At 51.5% G+C, this 6,000-nt stretch overlaps 1 long non-coding RNA gene across 3 annotated transcripts in view; it reads left to right on the top strand.

Moving 5' to 3' along the window:
* The first annotated feature begins 289 nt into the window (after positions 1 to 289).
* The window catches only part of LOC142817683 (uncharacterized), a 128,006-nt gene continuing 122,295 nt past the window's right edge, over positions 290 to 6,000 (top strand). For all 3 annotated transcript variants that reach the window (XR_012895302.1, XR_012895301.1, XR_012895303.1), the window contains exon 1: positions 290 to 4,904. This is a non-coding gene — a long non-coding RNA (uncharacterized LOC142817683). The remainder of the gene's footprint in view (positions 4,905 to 6,000) is intronic.

Below are 6,000 nucleotides of genomic sequence, written 5' to 3'. Positions count from 1 at the left end.
AGCCAAGCTTGGTTAACCTCCCTGCCTTTCCTCTCTATTTATCTCCCTCTCTTTCTCTCTCAAGTAAACAGAGTTCGCATTCCTCGGTGGTCGCGGAGTCCCTCTCGAAGTGGCAACGCACTCGAGGAGTCTCGAGGCAAATGCTTAAGAGAACTGATTGTGTGAAACCGGCGGCCCCGGTTGTTTCCTCAAATACCTTCTCATCCCCCCAAACGCTCAACGATCTGGTTAATCCTTCTTTGCCGGTGCGTAATTGCAGCAACGTAATCTACTCCCGGTCGATTGTCACAGAACGAGCGCTAAAAAAGAGAGCGCGCCGCCAAATCCTTGCGACAACGGGCGGTAGAAACGCCGCGAGGTAAAAAGAAAAAAAAAGAAAGCAAACATCCAAGGCTCCCGGGCGCGCGCTCTCCCCGCAGAAGCACGGCTTCGCAGACGAACCTCCTCACCCCACAGCGGCGGCCGGGCAAGCGCTAGAAATTTCCAGAACGAGGGAGGCGTGGCTACGCCGAGCTGAGTCACCCGACGCGGAGGGCTGACAAACCGTCTCGCCTCTCTCCAGCCTTCGCTGCGTATCGCGCCGACGAAAGGACGAGAAAATTCTGGAAAGTGGCGCGGAAGGTATTTAATCGAGCGGCCGAGACGAGAAAGCAGGAGGTGACGGAAGTTAACGCCAGAACGCGTAGGAATTCCGCCGTGTAGTCGGCGAAGGTTCTGCCCGTAGTGACAGAACAGGAGGAGACGGAAGTGAGCGCCTGAGTGCGTAGAGAGTCCGCCGTGTAGTCGGCGAAGTTTGTGGTCCGTAGGGACGGCTCGAGCTACAGGCAAGAGTGTGTGTTTACCGCTATCGAGCGAAGACGCGGGCAACAGCTGCGTGTGTGAAGCCGACGGATTTCCGGCGAAGAAGTTGAAGTTGGAAGAGTGGCCAATTGAAGACGGGAGGTTTCCTGGAAGAGAACTTCGAGAGCTGCGGAACGACAACAACGCTGGACTTTGAGTGAGTGATTCTCGGAAGAGTATCATTCAGACTTTTGTTCCAAGGACTTTGGACTGAATAGGTTTTATATCTCGTTGGTCTTTAAGTGTCTTGGTTGTTCAATGCATGCGACTGCATTGTAGTGCGTATTGTTGTCTGTGTCCGTTGTTTCAAGTGTGGTTGATTGTACTGTGTAGTACATTGTTTGTTTGGTGACGTATTGTATGTAACTATTGTGGAGTGTGCATACGTGTGTATTGCGTTTTGATCTGCCGTTAATGAGAATATAATTTTGTTGGTTTATCAACTCTCGGCTCTGTCTTGTTCTTTGGGCCACAGCCGGCGTCCGCTGGCGCACCAATAAGGACCACTTCTAAATTGTCCACGCTTTCGTGGTGCGGTTCGGGGGGCCGATACTTCGGCTCTTGGAATTAGCCCGGCGATCGCCTCCCTAATAAACGGGACAGGTGTGACAATTAATCTGGCGTCCGCGAAACAGGACCTTTTGGTGCACAGTGTGTCCAGAGTAGTGAGAAAGAGCCTCGAGTTGTTGATAGTGCTATCGGAACGATTTTGTGTGTTGTTCAGTGTTCTCGTTAACGAGTGCAGGGGAGTGTTCCGATAGACAGATTTAGGCAGATACTTTTTGCACGCGGCAAGGTTTTATTTACGAGTTGCGAGACACAATGGATCTCGAAAAGTTAGTTGCGCTTGGTGAGAAGATGGGTCTTTCCGGCGCCGAACTACGGAAATGGGTAAGCCAGAAGGAGAAAGAGGCGGTGGAGAGAGAAAGGTTGGCAGCTGAGAAAGCCAAGGAAGAAAAAACAGCTGAGTTGGAACGAGAGAGGTTGGCGGTCGAAAGAGCCAAAGCGGAAAAGGCAGCTGAGTTGGAGAGAGAAAGGCTGGCCGCTGAAAGGGCGAGAGAAGAAAGAGAAGCAAAGGAGCGACAGCTGAAGGAAGAAAGAGAGCAGCAATTGAAGTTGGAGCTGGAGAGAGAGAAGTTGGCAGCCGAAAGGGCGAGAGAAGAAAGAGAAGCGAGGGAGCGCCAGCTGAAAGAAGAAAGAGAAGCGGAGATGGCTGAAAGGGAACGGCAGCGGCAGCACGAAATTGAACTCGAGCGGCTCCGTTTGCAACAGCGAAACGAAACTCCCGTCCAAGCTAGAGTTGAAAGCAGCGAACGGGAAGATCACGGCTTCCGCTTGAACCCAAGCAAGCTGCTCGTAGCGTTTGATGAAAGGAAGGACGACCTAGACGCGTACCTCCACAGATTTGAGACGATTGCGAGGAGCCAGAATTGGCCGGAACAGCAATGGGCAACTGCTTTGAGTACCTGCTTGAGTGGTGAAGCGCTCAGTGTGTACGGTAGGCTGACGCCGACCGATGCAGCCAACTACGCAAAGGTGAAAGCTGCTTTGTTGAAGCGATTTAGATTTACCGTGGAAGGATTCCGGGACAGATTTCGGACAGGAAAGCCAGCTGATGGTGAGACAGCTACGCAGTATGCTGCCCGACTTTGCCATTATTTCGACAGATGGATTGAACTTTCAGGGACAGCACAGGAGTACGATGAGCTTAGAGAGCTGCTAATTAAAGAACAATTTCTTACTAGTTGCCACCCAAGCCTGTCGCTGTATTTGAAAGAGAGGAAGGCGGAGTCATTTGAAGGAATGCTTGAATTGGCTGATCAGTTCTTAGAAGCGCAAGGAGGAACTAATTTGGCCAAGGTCAAGAAAGATTGTCCCGATGAGTCGAAGGAATTGGCTCCCGAAGAAAAGAAGCGTGCACCAGAGAGCATTCCGCGATGTTTTCTGTGCAACCGAGTGGGTCATCGCGCGAAAAACTGTCGAACGATCTTTACGAGCCCTACGGTTGTAAAATGTTTTAACTGTGGTCAGACTGGGCACAAAGCAGACGCTTGTCGGAACGGAGTGAGTCAAACTCACCAGGTATCTTGTGTGCAAGCGGCACCGAAATCTGATAATAATGCCGTCACCGATGGATTCGTAGAGTTGAAGAATGGGGAGAAAATTCCTATTGTGGGGGCTGTAATGTCAAAACAGCCAACCGGTGTTACGAAGGGAATGCCAACGCTTCCTGGAAAGATTGCAGGCAAGAAGATTACGGTTCTAAGAGACACCGGTAGCTCCACGGTTATCGTGAGAAGAAATTTGGTACGGGAAAGAGAGTTGACAGGCAGAACGAAACCGGTTTGCCTAATTGACCGTACGGTCCGGATGCTTCCCGAAGCAGAAATTGAGGTTGAAACCCCGTACTTCAGCGGGAAGGTTACTGCTTTATGCATGACGACCCCCCTGTATGACCTTGTCATCGGAAACATCGACGGGGCGCGAGGGCCAAGTGATCCGGAATGTTTGGGAGAAGACCCGAAGATAGAGCCCTCGCCAACACAGCGGCCGCGAGATACAGTGGAGGAGCATCCCGTGACGGGTCTCACTAGAGCCCAAGGTGAAGCTGCGGCGCAAGAGACAGCGAAGGAGAAGACGATCGTGTCGAATGAGTCCACGGGCCGAGCAACTGGACTTACGTCGGCACGACCTCAACCGACAGACAGTATAAAGGAGACGGAGTTGGCCAGCCGGGCAAAATGTAGAGGCATTATCAAGCGGGTAAATAAACAGACAGGACCCGTCGAATGTAATGACGCGTTAACGGTGTCGGAAGAGACAACGATGGCTGAGACGACGCCTCAGATATCGTCGTGGGAAAGGGCTCGCCGAAAAAGAACGTGGAAACACAAGAATAGATCGAGCGAGCACCGCAAAAAGGGGCGCAAGCGCTGTTCGAAGTACTCAAGATAGGTGCTGAGGTGGAATCAGAATGTGTTCGGCAGGGCTGAGTGACATATGTTGTGTTAATATTCTTGTTATCCTGTGTCTCAAGTGTATGTCGAGTGAGTCAGTGTTCTGTGCGATGGTGTGATGTATAGTGTTGTATAATTGTTGGATAGACAGAACTTTGTACGGTTGTATTGTTTAGAATGTGTGATGAAGTGTTGTAGGCATGTACCTGTGGCTATATTTCATGTGTTGTGGAATTGAACTACAATGTACGATTGTATTGAGTGATATATTGTGAATGTGAAGTGTCATGAGCGACGGATTGTGTTACAGTCTGTGAGAATGTGTGGTGACTGTTCGCGCTCGTTTGTGTGGTTTTGAATATTATGAGATAATATTCTTAAAGTGGGGGGCAGTGTCACAGAACGAGCGCTAAAAAAGAGAGCGCGCCGCCAAATCCTTGCGACAACGGGCGGTAGAAACGCCGCGAGGTAAAAAGAAAAAAAAAGAAAGCAAACATCCAAGGCTCCCGGGCGCGCGCTCTCCCCGCAGAAGCACGGCTTCGCAGACGAACCTCCTCACCCCACAGCGGCGGCCGGGCAAGCGCTAGAAATTTCCAGAACGAGGGAGGCGTGGCTACGCCGAGCTGAGTCACCCGACGCGGAGGGCTGACAAACCGTCTCGCCTCTCTCCAGCCTTCGCTGCGTATCGCGCCGACGAAAGGACGAGAAAATTCTGGAAAGTGGCGCGGAAGGTATTTAATCGAGCGGCCGAGACGAGAAAGCAGGAGGTGACGGAAGTTAACGCCAGAACGCGTAGGAATTCCGCCGTGTAGTCGGCGAAGGTTCTGCCCGTAGTGACAGAACAGGAGGAGACGGAAGTGAGCGCCTGAGTGCGTAGAGAGTCCGCCGTGTAGTCGGCGAAGTTTGTGGTCCGTAGGGACGGCTCGAGCTACAGGCAAGAGTGTGTGTTTACCGCTATCGAGCGAAGACGCGGGCAACAGCTGCGTGTGTGAAGCCGACGGATTTCCGGCGAAGAAGTTGAAGTTGGAAGAGTGGCCAATTGAAGACGGGAGGTTTCCTGGAAGAGAACTTCGAGAGCTGCGGAACGACAACAACGCTGGACTTTGAGTGAGTGATTCTCGGAAGAGTATCATTCAGACTTTTGTTCCAAGGACTTTGGACTGAATAGGTTTTATATCTCGTTGGTCTTTAAGTGTCTTGGTTGTTCAATGCATGCGACTGCATTGTAGTGCGTATTGTTGTCTGTGTCCGTTGTTTCAAGTGTGGTTGATTGTACTGTGTAGTACATTGTTTGTTTGGTGACGTATTGTATGTAACTATTGTGGAGTGTGCATACGTGTGTATTGCGTTTTGATCTGCCGTTAATGAGAATATAATTTTGTTGGTTTATCAACTCTCGGCTCTGTCTTGTTCTTTGGGCCACAGCCGGCGTCCGCTGGCGCACCAATAAGGACCACTTCTAAATTGTCCACGCTTTCGTGGTGCGGTTCGGGGGGCCGATACTTCGGCTCTTGGAATTAGCCCGGCGATCGCCTCCCTAATAAACGGGACAGGTGTGACATCGATGCAGTGATAAAGAAAAGCGGTTCCTGTGGCACAATGGACGGTGTAATACGTTTCCCTGTTGTTGTTTATATATTGTTCTGCTTACTCGTTATTTGTTTGTTTGCGCTGAGCAGGAGAGAGGTCTGCCTCCATTTTTAGGCAGTACCTGAAGCGCCGGAACTGCTCGAAGGTTGCCTCCGCACCGCTCCGAGTTCATGATGTTCTTGCTATTCATAGGTTGCGCGGTGCAGACCGGTATAGGCCCGTGTACGCTATATTTGGAGCCCGATGTGGCGCTGAATTGAGCGGGCTCTCGAGCGTGGAATTTCATACTGCGCCCTCGCGACTGGCATCAACGAACTTGTGGAACTCGTATGGGCCGTGCGGGAAGAACACGGCACCTATTTGTGCCTGTTTCAGAACAGTACACGCCCACTTACACAGACACAGAAGCTCGTCCCTCGGGAACATTCGCCGAGAATTCTCGCACCTACATGTGCACACGCTGCAAACTTCGTGCTCATCATCGTGTACTGCCTTAAGCGAAATAAAGCCTCGCCCCGCCGCGGCGGTCTAGTGGCTATAAGGTACTCGGCTGGTGACCCGCAGGTCACGGGTCCGAATCCCGGCTGTGGTGGCTGCATTTCCGATGGAGGCG

This window comes from Rhipicephalus microplus, chromosome 5 (assembly GCF_043290135.1).
Source record: "Rhipicephalus microplus isolate Deutch F79 chromosome 5, USDA_Rmic, whole genome shotgun sequence".
NCBI lineage: Eukaryota > Metazoa > Arthropoda > Arachnida > Ixodida > Ixodidae > Rhipicephalus > Rhipicephalus microplus.
The sequence above is the reverse complement of the archived record's forward strand: the minus strand, read 5'-3'. Positions and strand labels throughout refer to the sequence as shown.